This window comes from Meles meles, chromosome X (genome assembly GCF_922984935.1).
Source record: "Meles meles chromosome X, mMelMel3.1 paternal haplotype, whole genome shotgun sequence".
Lineage (NCBI taxonomy): Eukaryota > Metazoa > Chordata > Mammalia > Carnivora > Mustelidae > Meles > Meles meles.
In genome coordinates, this window is record NC_060087.1 from 17901233 (window position 1) to 17918356 (window position 17124).

Here is a 17124-nt window from a genome sequence, read left to right on the forward strand (position 1 = left end):
TTAATCTGCTAAATACAAGATCTAACAGCAATCTAATAACTATACCATGATTTTGATGTAATATTGATCATAAATGATATTTTAAGATATTTACAAGAATAGTCATGTGATGTGAAAGTATTTGTGATTTCTATTAGTGACAAGTCACAGTTCCTGTTAGCAGGATTGTGGTTTGATACTTATATTTGCAACTGAAGGAAACACTTTTGTTAGGGATCACTGAAAAGGAAGAGCAGATGTTTTTCTTTAACAGTCACTGATCTGCTAAACCTCAGGTTAATAACCCCTGGGTTAGTCCAATCTCTTCATTTTAAGGTGAGGAATCTTTTATCTGAAATATGTACAATGAGTTCAAATAAAATTAATTCAAAGAAAACCACGGGTCATGATCTCAGGGTCCTGGGATGGAGCCTCATGTTGGGCCAGGCTCTCTGCTCAGCAGGGAAGTCTGCTTCTCCCTCTGCCCCTCCCCCACCTTGTACCCCCTCTCTCTCTCCCAAATACATAAATAAAATCTAAAAAAATAAAAACAATTGGGGCACCTGGGTGGCTCAGTCATTTAAGCATCTGCCTTTGGCTCAGGTCATGATCCCAGGGTCATGGGATTGAGCCCCATGTTGGGCTCCCAGCTCAGTGAGGCGCCTGCTTCTCCCTCTCCTTCTGCTGCTCCCCCTGCTTGTGCTTTCTCTGTCTCTCTGTCAAGTAAATAAATAAATAAAACGGTCTTTAAAAATAAATAAATACAATTTTTTAAAAAAGGAAACCATTGGTAGTCTATGCAGTTGGCCTCTCTCAACTCAGCATAACTCCTTTAAGGAACTTGGGTTAAAAACAAACACTTGGAAAAGGGAAGTTGCCCTAAAACCACTTCAGCTTTTTTAAAAATTGAAGTATAATTAAAATATAATATTACATTAGTTTCATGTGTATGGCATAATGACTCAACAGTTCTACACATGGCTCAGTGCTCGCCACCGTAAGTGTGGTCACCATCTGTCTCCAAACAGCGTTATTACAATATTATTGACTATATTCCCCATGCTGTACTTTTCATTTCCATGACTTATTTTTTTTATAACTGAGAGTTTGTACCTCTTAATCCCCTTTATCTATTTTACCAATTCCCTCTACCCCTCTCCCCTCTGGCAGTCACCAGTTTGTTCTCTGTATTTAAGAGTCTATTTTTGGGGTCGCCTGGGTGACTCAGTCGTTAAGTGTCTGCCTTTGGCTCAGGTCCTGGGTTTGAGCCCTGCTCAGCGGGATCCTGCTTTTCCCTTTCCCACTCCCCCTGCTTGTGTTCCCTCTCTCGCTGTCTCCCTCTCTCTCTCTGTCAAATAAATAACATCTTTTACAAAAATAAAATAAAAGGAACCAGGGATCCTCGGAGAAATGGCCGACTTAGGATAGGATAAGCCTGGATCATCTTGTGCCATCAAGGAAGGGATGTTCAAGAAATGGTGCGGACATGTTAATAGGTCACAGAATACAGATCAAAAAACTGGAACAATTTGAGCATAAACACAAATAACATTTAGGGTTATATTTTATTGAATAAGGTAAGAATATATGAGTCCACATTTAAATGAATGAACCAAAAAACCGCAAGTAAATAAATATGTGTGTGGTAAGTTCCAAGGCAAAAGTATATTTCATGCTGTTGCTGGTACTCAAAAAGGCTTGCTTGAAAGATACAGCTGCTCAGGATCTCTGGATGGCAATAGTTCAGTTCAAGGCTAGACATTCTGTTGTTTAACAGGGCATTTTTGAACACTTTTAAAATATTATTATTATTTTATTGTTGTCATTATTATTGTTCAAATGTCCAAAATTTCAGAGGTGTAATTAGATGAGTCGACATATAGCACATGAGTGGAGTGGCATAAAAATAAAAGAATTATATATTCAAGAAGTAGATACTAGTACATTTAATAATCTAATACATGATAAATCAATGGTAGAGACATGAATTCAATAAGTTGTTTTGCTACATTTAGTCAATTATTTGGTTTCAAATTTTTTTTAAGATTTTATTTATTTATTTGACAGAGAGAGAGATCACAAGTAGGCAGAGAGAGAGGAGGAAGCAGGTTCCCCGCTAAGCAGAGCACATGATGTGGGGCTCGATCCCAGGGCCCTGAGATCACGACCCGAGCCGAAGGCAGAGGCTTAACCCAGTGAGCCACCCAGGTGGCCCCAAAATGTTTTTTTAAAACAGTTTTTACTCCACACCTTACAAAGTGTGTTTTTATTTATTTTTAATTTTTTTTTTATTTGAGGGATAGAGAGCGCACACACACGCAAGAGAGAGGGAGAATGAGTCAGGGAAGGGCAGAAGAAAAAGCAGACCTCCCGTTGAGCAGGGAGCCCAATGCAGGACTCAATCCCAGGACCCTGGGATCTTTTTTTTTTTTTTTTTAAAGACTTTATTTATTTGACAGAGATCACAAGTAGGCAGAGAGGCAGGCAGAGAGAGAGAGAGGAAGGGAAGCAGGCTCCCCGCTGAGTGGAGAGCCCCATGTGGGGCTCGATCCCAGGACTCTGAGGTCATGACCTGAGCCGAAGGCAGAGGCTTTAACCCACTGAGCCACCCAGGCGCCCCAGGACCCTGGGATCTTGACCAGAGCCAAAAGCAGGCACCTTGACCTACTGAGCCCCCCAGGCACCCTGAAAATATATTTTTAAAAAGTCAAATTAAAAATAACCAGAATAAGAGCCCTTAAGCAGCAGACAGAGCTGGGAAATAGATGTATATATACATATGTGTGTGTATACACACATGCACACACATATGTGTTGAATACATACATAATAGTCACATGTATCTGTACCATTTCTATATCTAGCTATCTCTACATATTAAAATACCTTTGGTTCCAATCCAACACAGTAATGTTCAGTCTGTTCCTCCCCTTTTCCATAACGGTATCTACCTTCTCCAACAATGAAAATCTGGATCCCACCATTCACAGTATATTGACTTACTCGATTAATCCTAGAATGCATAGAAAGTAGTTTCAGAATTGTGATCTCATGCCTGTGCTAAAAGGATCTTCTTACTAGAGTTCAATATTTGGAGTTCTTTTTAACTTGAGAGCATGTAGTCCAAATTCTGAATATCAAAATTACTTGGATTAATGACCCCTTCCCCGATGGGACTATGTTATGCATTTGAAGAATGCTTCTGTTCATTTGTTTGTATTTGATTTGAAGATCCCCTAAATTGTTATTTTAAGCCATTAAATTCTGGAATGGTTTATGTCGCAACAGTGGATAACCAGAGACCACATCATCACACCATGAGGCACATGATGTCAGTTTGTCCTGTTATCCATGTCGAAAAATTGGATCATTTGGTTAAGGTCTCATCTCCCAGATCACTCCATTATAATTAATAAGTTATCCATGGGGTGTCTCATCTTGCTACGTGAACATAAGACCACCATAACTACGATCAAAGGACCCTACTTCAGAGTTAGATTTTTCTCTGTGGAAATAGTGGCCTTGATGCTATAGGAATACAGAGAGAAAGCGAGTGCCTTTGACTGATTACCCAGCAGGTGGACTCCACGGCTTGCAGAGAAGGTGGAAGTCCAGCTGTGATGAAAACACTTAATTCTATTTGTAGTTCAACAGGGTCTGTGCTTGAAACAGAATGCTACAAACTCTGTGTAGGTTTGCCAACTTGTGATTCTGATCCCGAATCATGAGATTGGGAGAAAGAAAAGAAGCAAAGAGCTGTCCTTTTCTTTCAGGCTTTTCATAAGGTGTTCGGATCGGATACCCACTGAGAAAGAAGTCTATTAAGGACACTACTTCTCACTTTCAGAGCGATGCAGTTGATTCCTAGATAGGATGAAGGTCCCACTTTGTAAAGCTAGTCTGGTCTATGTTGCCTTCTTGGTTATGTCTTTTGATTTCTGCTTTGAAATCCATTGTCTGATCATATCCAAGCGGTTAAATCATGGTCCTTTTGTATTCCGAACTTGCAAATGTTGATGGCTTTATCCCTGGGGCGTAGGTTGGCACATAGTAGGCGCTGTGTGCATGCATGCAAAAGTAAATGCATGGGGATTCCCATTCTTCCACTCATTCCTCACAGATTATATATAGCCTGCCCAGTCTCCTGTTCTATGCCGGGAAGTATCCTAGGCATTGAACCACAGAGGTTAATAAAACAGAGCCCCTGCTACAAGGGCTCACAGGCTAGCGGGCAAGAGAGAAACATAAACAGTGAGTTTTAAAATTTGGGAGGGGACAGGGACTGATAAAAATATGCACTGCATTTGTTGTTGTATGTACAAGGCATTGTCAGTCAATTTATTCACAGTTTGGGCACATGGAAGGATTAGTGCAAAAATCCCACAGGGGCAGTGGAGAAGCAGGCTCCCCACTGAACAGGGAGCCTGATGTGGGACTCGATCCCAGGACCCAGGCCGCTTAACTGACTGAGCCACCCAGGCGCCCCATCTTATCAATATTTTCTACAAGTTAACAAGCATATATGTAATTTCATGATGTCTCAGCCCAAGTCAATAGCAGTCATTAGGTTGAAGTTACATTTCTCTGGATCTGCGCTATGCAGTATGGCAGCCACTAGCTACATGCGGCTACTGAGTACTTGAAAGGCTAGCGTGCATACGATCTCCCTGATATGAGGAAGTTGAGAGGCAACATGGGGGCTTGAGGGGCAGGAAAGGAATAAATGAAACAAGATGGGATTGGGAGGGAGACAAACCATAAGAGACAACCTTACAAAACAAACTGAGGGTTGCCGGGAGGGGTGGGGCGGGTGGTGGTTGGGTTATGGACATTGGGGAGGGTATGTGCTATGGTGAGTGCTGTGAAGTGGGTAAACCTGGCGATTCACAGACCTGTACCCCTGGGGCTAATAAGACATTATATGTTTATAAAAAAATTTAAAAATTTAAAAAAAAAAAAGGAAAGGCTAGTGTGACTGAGAACCTCAAGTTTTTGGGGTTTGGTTTTTTGGCTTTTTTCTTTTCTTTTTTGATATCATACGTATGCCTCTCATCATTAATGATTTATTTACTTATTTTTATTCAAATATAATTAACATACAGTGTTATATTAGTTACAGGTGTACAATGTGACTCGACAGTTCTCTCCATTTCTCAGGGACCATCATAGTGTCTTCTTAATCCCCTTTAGGTATTTCACCCTCCCCAGCCACCCACTCTCCTCTGGCAACCACCAGAGGTTTTTTTGTAGCCAACAGTCTGGGGTTTTGTTTGTTGGCTGGTTTTCGTTTTGGTTTTGGTTTGTCTCTTTTTTTCTTTGTTCATTTGTTTTGTTTCTTAAATTCCACATATGAGTGAAATTATATGTTGTCTTCCTCTGACTGACTTCGAATTATACCCTCTAGATCCATCCGTGTTGTTACACATGGCAATATTTCTTTTCTTTTTTTAAGATTTTACTTGTTCATTTGCCAGAGAAAGAGAGAGCACAAGCAAGGGGAGCTGCACGCAGAGGGAGAGGGAGAAGCAGGCTCTTTGCTGAGCAGAGAGCCCAGCATGGGGCTAGATCCCAGGACCCTGGGATCATGACCTGAGCTGAAGGCAGATGCTTAACTGACTGAGCCACGCAGGAGCCCCTTCTTAGCTTTTCTTAAGGTGAGTTCAGGAAATCTTTTAAGTTTTATTTTTAAAATTGAAATGGTGTAAAATATTTTTCCGTGAAACTCAACTGCATCATTTAAGTAGGACTGCATTTCATTTAACTGTTACAGCTCATAGACATTGCTGTACTGTAGGCCTGCGTTGAGTACATGAGTCGTCTCCAGTATTACACAAAAACGCATCATCACTCTAGTTAGTGTCAAAGGTTTATTCAATTCAGTAATTCAGTAAATTTCTATGCACTAATTTAACACTGAAATGTGTTTACTTGAACCTTTTGTACAGATTTTACCATTTACAGGCATACCTGGTTGAATCATAATTTGTAACTAAACTGATTTTTTTAGGGGGGGAGGGGAGGGACAGAGGGAGAGGGAGAAGGAGTATCTTAAACAGGCTCCATGCTGAGCGTGGGGCTTCACTAGGGGCTCAATTTCACAACCCTGAGATCAAGACCTGAGGTGAAATCAAGAGTTGGATACTTAACCGACTGAGCCACCCAGGTGCCCCTAAACTGAAATAGCTCTTTTTTTTTTTTTAATTTCATTTATTTATTTGTCAGAGAGAGTGCACGCACAAGCAAGGAGAGCGCATGCAGAAGAGAACAGAAGAGTAGCAGGCTCCGTGCTGAGCAGGGAGCCCAATGCGGGGCTCGATCCCAGGACCTGATCTGATCTGAGCCAAAGACAGACGCTTAACCGACTAAGCCATCCAGGTGTCCCTAAAATGAAATACTTCTTATGCTTTCGATTATAATAGAATTAAACTATTTTTAAAATAAGACATAAATATGGACTAATTTTTAAGTTTAAACTGAAGGCATGCTCCTGAGGCAGAATTGAGTGGAGATGGAGATACTCGTATTGTACCAGAAGAAGACAGAGATTTGAAGTAAGTATGTTGTGTCATATAGTTTGCTTTAGCCAACCAAAGCAGAAATGCTGTTTGTTGTGTAAAAATCAAATAAAGATAATAAAGTGAACAATTAATAATGGACATTTTTGGCAGATACAGAGTGAATTTGATGAGAATAATCAAGAAAAAAAATCAATAAAATTAGTTGCCTGCATTCAAAATTGAACGTACAATAAAAATTGTTTCAAAAATAATAACAGGTTCTGAACCTGCCACTTTGGCCAGTTTGATAATGCCTTGGATTTCTGCACACAGAAGAAAACCAGTTTCAGATTGCTCAGTCCTCTGAAACAAAGTATGAAACCGTCATGGATACAGTTGTTAAAACTATGCAGCATATGCAAGTGCTGTGACTCATCACCAGTGGTTACGGAACTGCTGAAAGAAGTAGACAATGATTTTAATGATCTTGTGTTTGCTGCCAATGCTCTTTGGTTGAGCCACAAAAAGTTTTACAAAGTTTTACTGCGCTGTTGACAGCGATTGAAGATATTCTTGAAACAAAAAGAATGCTTGCTAAATATTAATTAATTTTAAAAAATGGCATCATGATTTACATGTTTTCTCATGGATAAGTTCAAAGCTCCTAGGAAGAGAAAAGCTTATTTGTCATTTAACTAGACAGGTAGAAGAATTTATGTTAAAATTGACAGTTTTCATGATTCAAATCAATAATAATAATATTACACCTTTTTCTAACATGAATCAATATGGGAAGATTTTAATTGTAATAGTTTTATGTACGTTAGTTGTAAAAAGTAAGAAAAAAATTGAAGGATGCTTTGTTTATATTGATAAATTTACCATTGTTTTTCAAAGAGCATAATACCCCTTTGAAACTAATACAGAGTTAATGAATTTACATAGCTTCGACATAGTTTTGAAACTGCTATCCTTTTACTTCAAAGGCAAATCACTTCTTCCAAAAAATCAACTAGTTTTGTAAATGTATATGTAAATATTAAAAGGAAATGATTTTTGGTACTCAGGAAAATTTTTAGGTATGTTAAAAACAAGTTGGTTTTATGAACTAACTTTTTTCAACTATAAATCATATGAAATCTAAATGCAAATTAAATACTTCTCTTGCAAACATAGCATGCAAAGATGTGCTGTAAGGGTAAAATACATACTGAATTTCAGGGACTTAAAGTAAAAAAAAGAATCTAAAATATCTCATTAAGGGGTACCTGAGCACCTGGGTGTCTCGGTCCGTTAAGTATCTGCCTTTGGCTCAGGTCATGATCCCAGGGTCCTGGGATTGAGCCCCACATTGGGCTCCCTGCTCAGTGGGGAGCCTGCTTTCCCTGCCACTCTCCTTGCTTGTGCACTCACAGGTATGCATGCTCTCTCTCTCTGTCAAATAAATAAATAGAATATTTTTAAAAAGTTAAATATCTCTTTAATAATTTTGTTGGGGTGCCTGGCTGACCCAGTCAGTAGAGCACACGACTCTTAATCTCGGGGTTGTAAACTCAAGCCCCACATTGGGTGCAGAGATTACTTAAAAATTTTTTTTAACTAAAAACAATTATTTTGTTATACACTGAAAGGATAATATTTTGAATATATTGGGTAAAATAATATGTATTAGCATCAAATTCTCCAGTTTCTTTTTATTTCCTTTTTTAATGTATCTACTGGAAAATTAAAAATTGCATTTGTGGCTCCAGTGGACAGTGCTGCTCAGCATCAGGTAACACAGTAGTCTAGTATGACATTGAAAGAGCATGGACTGATCTTTTTATTATTCAATAAGTGATCTTATTTCCAAATTTTGGACAATTTTTTTTAACATTACTGGCTCCTGAAAGACCATGAGATAGCTGAGACTAAGGCTAAGACCAGACCGTAGTGTATCTTTAAAGTATAGGTAGCCCCTGATTTTTATTCTACAGGCATTTAGCAGCCATCGTTGGGTTTTAGAAAGAGGGTTATTGTATCATTAGATTTGTATTCTAGAAAGATAACAGTTGAAGCCAGTGGGGCATGAATTACAGGAATCCACTCATAATTGTACAAGATAGTAGGAATAAAGGCCTGAATTTAGGGAATGGGAGATAGGGGATGGGGGGACACAATGAGACAGAGTTAAGAAAGATTTGATGGGCAGGGCACCCGGGTGGCTCAGTCGGTTAAGAGTCCAGCTCTTGATGTTGGCTGGTCATGATCTCAGGGCCCTGGGATCAAGTTCGCTTCAGCCTCTGCACTCAGCACAGAATCTGCTTGAGGATTCTCTCCCTTTTCCTCTGCCCCTCCCGCTGTGTGCGCGCGCGCGCACTCTCTCTCTCTCAAGTAAAAACATAAATCTTTAAAAAGAAGAAGAAGGAGAGAGAGAAAAAGGAAGAAAGGAAGGAAGAAAGAAAGAAAAAGATTTGATGTTTGGTGGAGTGGGAAGGGAAGGGAAAGACTCAAGAATGAGTCTAAAGTTTCTGATGTGGTCAACTCAGTGGATGGTGGGACAGTCTTTTTTATTTTCCATTTACTAACATGTGAATATTTTAGTTTTGGGATTACATGAGAAAGATCATGTTGGGGAGGAATGTAAAGCATTCAGTTGGGTCATCTAACTTTGACTCTGTAGGGGTAAATATAACCAGAGACAGGTGCAGAGCTCAGGGGACGAGGAGGGAGCCAGGGACAGAGCTTTAGGAATCTTCTGCATATAGGTGGCTAGAATTGTAGGAGTAGATGGGATCACCTGGAGAAAGAAGTTCCCCACCTTTGCTGCACCTTACAGTCCTTTGGAGGGATTGAAAAACCCCGATGTCTAGGCCATACCACCAACCAATCAAATCAGGGATGATGAGCCAGGCACGACATTTTTTTTTTTAAACTTCCCAGGTGATTCTAATATGCAGCCAGGTTCGAGAACCTTTGGTACATGATAAGAAGAGCAGACATGCCAAGGATGGAACCCTGCAGAAACCCAGCATTTATTTTTTTTTAAGATTTTATTTATTTATTTGACAGAGAGAAATCACAAGAGAGGCGGGCAGAGAGAGAGGGAGAAGCAGGCTCCCCGCTGAGCAGAGAGCCCGACGCGGGACTCGATCCCAGGACCCTGAGATCATGACCTGAGCCGAAGGCAGCAGCTTAACCCACTGAGCCACCCAGGCGCCCCGAAACCCAGCATTTAGACAGAAAACAGGAACCCATGAAGAAGTTAGTGAAGGAGCTGTGAAGTCAAAGAAGTAGCAGGAGCCTGGAGATAGTGATATCATAGCAGCCATGGGATAAAGAGTTTTCAAAGATATAAAATAGCCAAGAAAGATCACGTAACAAAAGAACCAAAAAAAAAAAAAAGTGAACAAAGATTAATGTGGAGAGAGCCCAGCGGTGGGGGTAAAAGAACACACACGCACACACGCGCGTGCGCGCATGCACACTTACACGTGTGTGTGGGGGGGTGTTTGTGTGTGTATGTGTACCAGTCAGCACCAATGTGAGGTTTTCCTCGTTATCCTGAGCAACTAGTAGAAAGGACAGGAGGAGGCCGGAAGCTGGACTGATCCAGGGTTGGGAGTGCAGAGGGACAAAGAACTGGAGCTGGGGGGGGTGGGAAGGTTGAGGATGTGAGGACCAACCATAGGGAGGGAATGGAGATGAGGAGAGTGAGAAGGAGCAGGAAATAGTGCGGGATGAGGGACTGAAGGGCGTCGTGCAATCTAACACCAGGAACAGCACACAGATCGGAGCTGCCTTTGGCCTGTACCTGGTGCGGCCACCTCCTCCATTCCCCCCCAGGGATCCAGAATTGCTGGAGATCAGGTGATCAAGGAACTGCCCACAGGGCGTTGGCTGAAATCTTCCACCCAGAAGCCCAGCCCCACCCAGGATGAGGCAGGCATTGAACTGAGGTCATACAGGTGTCAAAGTTGGTGGTGAAGGTGAGCTGCAGCCTGGAGACATCCTGCAGAGGCTGGAGAAGGCACGAACGTACTGGGTATTTTTATTAAATCTGTGAACAATGAGCTGAAAGTATTCAAAAGGAGACCTTCCTATTTTCCTCAACCCTGCATTTAATTTTTTTTAAGATTTTTATTTATTTATTTGTAACAGAGAGGGAGAGAGAGAGAGAGAGAGAAAGAGAATGCACAAGTAGGGGGAAGCAGCAGGCAGAAGGAGAAGCAGGCTCCCAGGACCCTGGGATCATGACCTGAGCCAAAGGCAGACACTTAACCGACTGAGCCACCCAGGTGCCCCTCAACCCTGCACTTTAAAAGGCAGACTGTTTCCCTTAAGTGAAGCTTGCCTGTTACCAAGAGATTCAAGCATGTCTTAGACGCTGCTATGTTATCTACACTTCAGGAGCCTTACGGATTTTTTCCTTCTTCTTTTTGACATTCTTGTGTTTTCTGTACAGTGACTGTTTTCAGGAACTTTTTTTTAAAGATTTATGTATTCATTTTAGAGTGAGCGTGTGGGGTGGAATGGGGCAGAGGAAGAGGACGAGAACCTTCAAACTGACTCCCTGCTGAGCAGGGAGCCTGACTCGGCTCAATCTCAGGACCCTGAGATCATGACCTGAGCTGAAACCAAGAGCCAGGGCTTTATCGACTGAGACACCCAGGCGCCACTTTACTAATCTTATTTTTTTTAAGATTTTATTTATTTATTTGAGAGAGCAAGACACAAGAGAGAAAGAGCACAAACCATGGGGAGGGGTAGAGAGAGAAACAGACTCCCCACTGAGCAGGAAGCCCCATGCAGTGCTCCATCCCAGGACTCCAGAATCATGACCTGAGCCAAAGGTAGACGCTTAACCGACTGAACCACCCAGGTGCCCTGGTAACCTTATTTTGATAATTATTTCATGTTAAAGTCTATTTGAGAGAGAGAGAGAGAGAAAACACATGCACAGGGGAGGGGGAGGGCTGGGAGGGACAGAGGGAGTGAGGAGAAGCAGATTCCCCACTGAGCAGGGATTCCAACGTAGGGCTCCATTCCAGGACTCCAGGATCACAGCCAACCAGAGCCAGAAGCAGACACTTAACTGACTGAGCCATCCAGGCCCCCCTGATAATAATTCTAAATGCCTGCACAGAAAAGTTGCAAAAAGAGTACAAGGAGCTCTTGTTTACCTTTACTCAGTTTCAACCATCATTGACATTTTATCCCATTGGCATTATTGTCTCCCTCTCTCTCCCTGTCTCTCTCCCTGCATGTGTATGTGCATATACATATTTATATGTGCATCTATAATTTTTTTCCAGACCATGAGTTCATTGGAGACATTATGCCCCTTCACCCAAAATGCCTCAGGGTGTAATTCCTAAGAACAAGGGCATTCGGTTATGCAACCACAGTACACTGATCAAAGTCAGGCAACTTAACATTGGCTACAAAGCGATTGTTCAATCCACAGTCCCTGTTCCACTTTTGTCATTTGTCCTAATAATGTCTCGTATGGCTATTTTCCTTTCCTGGTCCAGGATCCAATCCAGAGTCACATGTTGTGATTTAACAGTCACATCATCTTAGTTTCTTTTCATCTGGAGCAGTTCCTCCACTTTTCATTGTTTTTCTTGACTTTGACATTTTTTGAAGAACATGGGCCATTGATTTTGTAGAAGGTCCCTTAGTTTGAGTTGGTCTGATGGTTCTTCATGATTTGATTCAGGTTGTGTGTGCATTTTTGGCAAGAAGATCACAGAAGGGACATTGGGTCCTTCTCCGTGTCTTGCGGTGGGAGGCATATGAGGTCAGTTTGGCCCAGTCGTTGATCTTACCTTTGCTATGTAAGAGCAGTGGAATGTTCTTTTAGCTTTATTTTTCCCATTTGGCAGACGTCTTGCATTGCAGTACAATTTTCTCTTTTGCACAAGCATGATAATGCGAAGTTTCTGAACTATTTTTAATTAATTACAAATAACCAAAAACGTAATAAACTAGTGTTTTTAAAGGAAGCATGTTTAAAATAATATATGTTAATTTTTGCTTGTGGAGTTTTAATGTCAACTGGTATATGTAGATTGAAACAGTATCTATTTCAGACAAAAATGAGAAAACTATGTATTTGTAAATGATTTTGAAAATGTGCAAGTTAAGATTAAGAAAAAACCTATGAACTTATTTTTTTTAAAGATTTTTATTTATTTATTTGACAGACAGAGATCACAAGTAGGCAGAGAGGCAGGCAGAGAGGGGGGGGAAGCAGGCTCCCGGCTGAGCAGAGAGCCCCAGGTGGGGCTTGATCCCAGGACCCTGAGATCATGACCTGAGCCAAAGGCAGAGGCTTTAACCCACTAAGCCGCCCAGGCACCCAGGAACTTATTTTTTAAAATAGCAACATGAGTATATCCTTAAAGTGCAAGACTTTTATGAGTAACAAGTTGATGTGCCTGGCAATATAGTATGAAGCCGGAAGAAACCTGTTGCTTAGTGGGGAGGAATGAAGTCTCCTTTGCAGCATGGATCTTAACAGTAATTGCTGCATAATGATTTTAGGTAGATTCTCAGAGCCTGACAGAGGGGAGTCATGGGACTGGTTGTGCCAAAGGGAAGAAGTTGAAAACGGAGCCAAAGAAGATTTTAAAAAATAAGAGCTGTGTCAACATGCATAAATTCACTTGCTTTGAAGAAGCTGCAATGGGATCCAGGAACAGGAAAAAGAATATTTATTGTTTTGCCTTTGCATGCCAAAATGTAAGCTCTCTTTTTTGTCTTCCCTTTCCTTAGAACAACAATTGTCTGCATGTAGAATAAGTATATTTTAAATGAACCGTTCAGTGCTTTTATGTGCTCTCATTTCTAGTCCTGAGGGCAACATGATAGATGAGAAATTCTCCTGACTTTGGACTCAAACTGACCCACATTCCAGACCTCACTCTGCTGCAGACTGACATGTGGGCTTGAGCAGGTCACTTGGCCTCGGTGTCTGTGTCTTTAAAGATTTTATTTTTAAGCAATCTCTATACCCAGTTGGGGCTTGAACGTACAACCCCGAGATCAAGAGGCACATCCTCTACAGAGTGAGCCAGGCGCCCCACTATGTCTTCAAACAGGGAATAAATTTTGCTGAATTGGAAAGATTAGAAATGACATGCTTTACGAACACTATGGCCCATAGTGAACAACATTCAATAGTGGAAGTTGGACATAACAGCAATATAGTTTATTTTTTAAAAGACTTTTTTTAAAAAGACATAAAAAAAGATTTTATTTATTTATTTGACAGAGAGAGATCACAAGTAGATAGAGAGGCAGTCAGAGAGAGAGAGGAGGAAACAGGCTCCCCGCTGAGCAGAGAGCCTGATGCGGGGCTCAATCCCAGGACCCTGAGATCATGACCTGAACCAAAGGCAGAGGCTTAACCCACTGAGCCACCCAGGTACCCCTAAAAGACCATTTTTAACTTTATTTTTTCTTAAAGATTTTATTTATTTATCTGACAAAGAGAGAGAAAGAGAGCACAAGCAGGAGGAGCCGCAGAGCCCAGGGAGCCCAAGGCGGGGCTCACCAGATCACGACCTGAGCCTAAGGCAGACGCTTAAGGGACTGAACCACCTAGGAGCCCAAGGGCTCTTTTCTTTAAAATAAAAAAAAAGAGCCCTGGCCTGGAAACTGGGGCACCAGGATCCTGGTCCCTGCGCCTTCATTTCACTAACAAGCACCTGACCTTGGGCTGGTCCCTCAAACTTTCTGAATTTTAGTCCCAGTAAGGAAGTAGTGTTAGCTGGAGAGAAACACAGGTGAAGGACGAGGGAAAAGTGCGAGGTGGAAAGTTCTTCATTGGAGATCTGACTGCTGACCTGTGGGAACTCGGTTGAGCAAGTGAGGGGGCTGTGGCTGGCATTTGATCTGGGCCTCGAATGCTCATGTGTGGGCTTCTCCTGTGGATGAAGGATGTGTTTCAGGTGAGGGCAAAGACCCAAAGATCTGGTAGGTGAAATGGCAAAACCCAGGGGCACCTGAGTGGTTCAGTCAGTTAAGTGTCTGAGTCTAGATCTCAGCTCAGATCTTGATTTCAGGGTGGGGAGTTCAAGTTCCACACTGGGCTCCTGCTGGGCCTGGAACCTACTTTAAAAAGGGAGTGGGGAAGGGGCTGCCATGCTGCAAAAATGGTAGCCCCACTCTAATCCCACTGTGCCTGGCGTCTGGGACTACCTCTGACTGGCGAGTTATATCAAAATTTTTTAAAGATTTTATTTATTTTTGACAGAGAGACACACGGCGAGAGAGGGAACACAAGCAGGGGGAGTGGGAGAAATCAGGCTTCCCACTGAGCCAGGAGCCCGATATGGGGCTCCATCCCAGGACCCTGGGAATCATGACCTGAGCCGAAGGCAGACGCCCAACAACTGAGCCGCCGGTGCCCCGTATCAAATACATTTTAAGACAAGTGGCCCCTCTGTGGGCTTTGGAAATCTTTTGGCTCTGCTGCAGGGAAATGGCAGCTGAAATGGGAGTGCGCTGTAAATGCCCAGGTGCTCCCCGTGTGGACAAGGGAAAGGAAACTACCAGTTAAACATTAATCGCAACTCATCAGTAATTAGTAACTAATCCTTCTGTGGGGCTTTCTATGCACTAAGCACTGTTCTAAGTGCTATACTTCTACGAATTCACTTAATCCTCCCTGCAACTGTGGGAAACAGGTGCCTATAACTACGCACACTTCACAGGAAGATGAGAGGCTTTGTCAAAGGTCACCTGCAAGCTAATGGAAGAATCAAGGTTAGGATCCAGGCTGACTGACTAAGGCCCTAAACCTAACGATTCTGTGAACTGACTCTGTAGAGACTTTAGGCACTAAGGAATCATTCTTACAGAAAAACAGATACAGAAGTAGCAGTAATAGTTGAGAACGTAGTCCCCCCTTCCAATACTGCTGTAGCAGATGCCACACTCAGACAAGAAGCCAGGCCTTACTTTTTGAACCCAAATACACTCTATGTTCTTTGGTAACACTTTGGCTTATGTCACTACTTGGGCACAGGCACTTAAGGAACGCATTGCAATAATTAAGTCTCCCCTCCCCCAATGCCGTTCTTTGCCGGAAGTGAGAGGAAAGGAGGAAGTGGAGTGGGTCAGACAGCGTTTCACGTGGGGGCTTTGTGTCAAGTGGAGGTTCTCTCTCTCTCTCCCTCTCTCTCTGTTTTTGCTTATTTAAGTAATCTCTACATCCACCATGGGGCTCAAACTCACAACCCCAAGATCAAGAGTCGCAAGCTTCGCCAACTGAGCCCGCCAGATGCTCCTCATGTGGAGGTTCTCTTAAAAGGGCCGGCCCTCTCCTCTGCCTGCAGCTCCCCCTGCTTGTGCGTGCGTGTGCATGCGCGTGTGTGCGCGCTCTCTCTCTGTCACATAAATAGATAAAATCTTTTAAAAAAAATGAAAATAAATAAAAAAATAAGAGTCAGCACAGACACAAATGAGGATTATGGCTGGCACCCACAACGTTGGCTTGAAATGTCTCGAGGAAAACCCAGTTTGTCATTTACCTTTCTTAAATAATTATCCAGAGTTCTACCAACAAACTTTTAGAGGCTTCTGAATGGGCCGTGGACTGCCTCTGCACCCTGGGGGTTGGGCATATGAGTCAAATGATGAAGAACAGAGTGGGGAAATTGCGTGGGTTGCCTGCCATCCTCATCTCCCTTCTCCAGCATCTGAACTCAGAGAACCTAGTCCCTGCTTGGAGTTCTTTGAGGCGTCAAGCATGATGATCTATTCCTCAGTTCATTCCAAAGACACAGATGTTGAAGGCCTACTGTGTTCAGGCCCCGTGCCAAGCACTGGGAGCGTAAAGGTAAAAGGTCAGGCGTCCCGAAGGAGCATGGTGCCAAAAGTAGATGGTGCCTTAATAATGATATCAACAGGGAAGCCTGAGTGGTTCAGTCGGTTAAGTGTCCGACTTTGGCTCAAATCACGATCCCAGCATCCTGGGATCAAGTCCTACATCAAGCTCCCTGCTCAGCGGGGAGCCTGCTTCTCCCTTTTCTGTTCCCCCTGCTTGTACTCTCTCTCTCTCTCTGTCAAATAAATAAATAAAATCTTAAAAAATAATGATGATATCAATATGCTCCTTATCACTGCTACCTACCATTTCCTGAATACTCCTCATGTGTCAGATATTGCCCTCTGTGCTTGTCATATATTTACTCATTTAATTTTCACAACAGCTCTATGAGGTGGGTACTATTATTAGCTCATTTTACAGAGGTGGCGAAGGAGGCACAGAAAACTTGCTGAACCTGTTGACGACTGTCACATAGCTGGTGGGAGGTGGGCTAGGAATTCACCGCAGACATTGGTGGCGCTAGGCTGGGAGCTCGAGAAAGGCAGAACAGCCTCTTGATTACATACACACCCTGACTGGGAGACAGGTGGACTCATATACCTTGGCTTTGGGAACCTGTAGGAAAGCGCAGAGGCCTCGAGCCAGCAGGCAGGGCAATCAGAGGCAGTACCATGAGGAGGTGAACAGCCCAAACCTGGAGCCACCTGTCTTGGCTTGACCGTTTTTCTAGCCCTTGAACCTCTTCGTGCCTCAGTTAACTTGTTTGTAAAATAGGGATAATTATACCTACTTCTTACAGCTATTGTAAGGATTAAGTAAGTTAGCATT